The sequence below is a fragment of the Moschus berezovskii genome, chromosome 13, assembly GCF_049115385.1.
Source record: "Moschus berezovskii isolate FMDL1 chromosome 13, NW_MosBer_1.0, whole genome shotgun sequence".
Lineage (NCBI taxonomy): Eukaryota > Metazoa > Chordata > Mammalia > Artiodactyla > Moschidae > Moschus > Moschus berezovskii.
The window spans coordinates 79,298,131-79,300,866 of NC_142472.1; the positions used below are offsets into that span (position 1 = coordinate 79,298,131).

The following is a 2,736-nucleotide window of genomic DNA, read 5'->3' on the forward strand; positions in this document are numbered from 1 at the left end:
TTATACAATTACTGTGCTACAAAACACCACAAGTAATATTTATAATGATTTCCCCAAGTGCACAGAATCATTTCAAAGATTTTTTTTAGTTATTTCTTAAACTAACAGAAGTAGATAGGCCAAGCACATACTATTATCAGAAAACTCTACAATGCACTTAAAAAGTTAAATTAGAAAGATCTAAATAAAGAACAAAAAACATGAACAAAAACCCAGTTCTTCTTATTCTAAATGCTGCATTGCTGCCATAACTTGATTCTAACATGACAATATCAGAGAATTGGTAGTAGTCTCAGTAATTGAGCAGATGTAAAATAAACCATATTTAAATTTGCATGTTTAATAAAAGAACAGTTTATCACACTAAATCTGCCATCTTCTGACAGTGTTGGTGATATGCTATGAAGCAGTTCAAAAGAAAACATGACCCTGTGTGTTTAATAAACTTATATCTGGCCTTAGAATGGTTCTAGAATTGCATCATTATTTGTGAGACAAATATAAATTAAACTATAGTATAACATATGAGGACTTCCCTGATATCTCAGTTGGTAAAGAATCTTCCTGCAATGCAGAAGACCCCTGCTCAATTTCTGGGTCAAGAAGATCCGCTGGAGAAGGGATAGGCTACCCACTCCAGCATTCATGGACTTCCCTGGTGGCTCAGATGGTAAAAAAAAAAAAAAAATCCGCTTGCAATGCAGGAAACCTGAGTTCAATCCTTGGATTGGGAAGATCTTCTGAAGAAGGGAAAGGCTATACCCACTCCAGTATTCTGGCCTGGAGAATTCTATGGACTATATAGACCATGGGGTCGCAAAGAGTTGGACATGACTGAAAAACTTTCACTTTCACAACATGTCAAACATCACTTCTGTAAATACAGAATTAAAAGATTTTAGTTCTTTAGCAAAAGAAGATTGAAATTGGGGAGGAAACAGTTCTAGCAAAAAGGCAAGAGATTCAGAAATAAATTTTGAATGTACCAGTATATAAAACTGCAAGATAATTTCTCTATAAACAAGAAATGCATTAGGAATGATACTGTGAGATTAAAAAAAAAAAAGTCCACCATGGCTTTCATTACAGATGATTTATTTATTTTTCAATGTAATCCATATATTAATCTGTTATACTTGCTCAACTTTAAAACAAGTAAAAATCAAATAATATATTACATTCTTGTCCTAATTATTTTTCAATTTTCACTTACAAAGTTAAAGAGAATGGGGAACAATGATGAAATATAATGAAATATCTACAAATTGACTATAATTTTTGTAAGCATTTTTTGAATATATATATGTACTTAGCTATTTTAGCAATTTTGCGTATATATACACTTAGCTTTCTTAACAAAATTTAATAAATTTTGTGGTACAAATTGCATTCATTATATTGTGCAACAATCACCACTATCTATTCCTAACATTTTTCAGTACTTTAACAAAAACTCTGGCATGAATAAACAATAAAGAGTAGAGACCACTTCACAAAATCACATGTTATTCTTGCACAGGTACCATGCTAAGCTTCTTTACACCGCTATATTTTTGTGTATATGCTGCTGAAGCAAACACTGGCATTTTTTTTTTTTCTTCCTCAAAATAATTCCCATTTAGAGCTTCAGGGAATCCACCAAATGGAATGATGGCATTCTGTTGAGTTACTACTAGGAACAATTTGGATTTTGTATTTAACCTCTGCATCTTGTCTCTTTGATGGTCACCTTCTAAAGAGCTCTTTCTACAAAATTCCAGTACCGCAAAATGGCTTCTATACACGTCAGACAGCCCAAGTCCCTGCTCTGTGATAACAATGACACATCTAATGAATACAAATTAATATGTATTCAGTTCAGTCGCTCAGTCATGTCCAACTCTTTGCGAACCCATGAATCACAGCACGCCAGGCTTCCCAGTCCATCACCAACTCCCAGAGTTCACTCAAACTCATGTCCATCGAGTCGGTGAGGCCATCCAGCCATCTCATTCTTTGTTGTCCCATTCTCCTACATCCCCCAATCCCACCCAGCATCAGAGTCTTTTCCAATGAGTCGACTTGTGGCATGAGGTAGCCAAAGTATTGGAGTTTCAGCTTTAGCATCAGTCCTTCCAATGAACACCCCGGATTGATCCCCTCTAGAATGGACTGGTTGGATCTCCTTGCAGTCCAAGGGACTCTCAAGAGTCTTCTCCAGCACCACAGTTCAAAAGCATCAGATCTTAAGTGATCAGCTTTCTTCACAGTTCAACTGTCACATCCATACATGACCACTGGAAAAACCATAGCCTTGCGTAGACGGACCTTGGTTGGCAAAGTAATGTCTCTGCTTTTTAATATGCTATCTAGGTTGGCCTTAACTTTGCTTCCAAGGAGTAAGCGTCTTTTAATTTCAAGGCTGCAGTCAGTATCCACAGTGATTTTAGAGCCCCCAAAAATAAAGTCTGACACTGTTTCCTTTGTTTCCCCATCTATTTCCCATGAAGTGATGGGACCAGATGCCATGATCTTCGTTTTCTGAATGTTGAGCTTCAAGCCAACCTTTTCACTCTCCTCTTTCACTTTCATCAAGAGACTTTTGAGTTCCTCTTCACTTTCTGCCATAAGGGTGGTGTCATCTGCATATCTGAGGTTATTGATATTTCTCCGGCAATCTTGATTCCAGCTGGTGCTTCTTCCAGCCCAGCATTCCTCATGATGTACTCTGCATATAAGTTAAATAAGGAGGGTGAC

The 2,736-nt window shown here is 36.7% G+C and overlaps 1 non-coding gene across 1 annotated transcript; it reads right to left on the reverse strand.

The window, feature by feature from the left end:
* Positions 1 to 1,474: 1,474 nt before the first annotated feature.
* On the reverse strand, positions 1,475 to 1,580 carry LOC148775876 (U6 spliceosomal RNA). The gene has a single exon (XR_016038953.1). It is a non-coding gene; the product is annotated as a U6 spliceosomal RNA (small nuclear RNA).
* Positions 1,581 to 2,736: the final 1,156 nt, after the last annotated feature.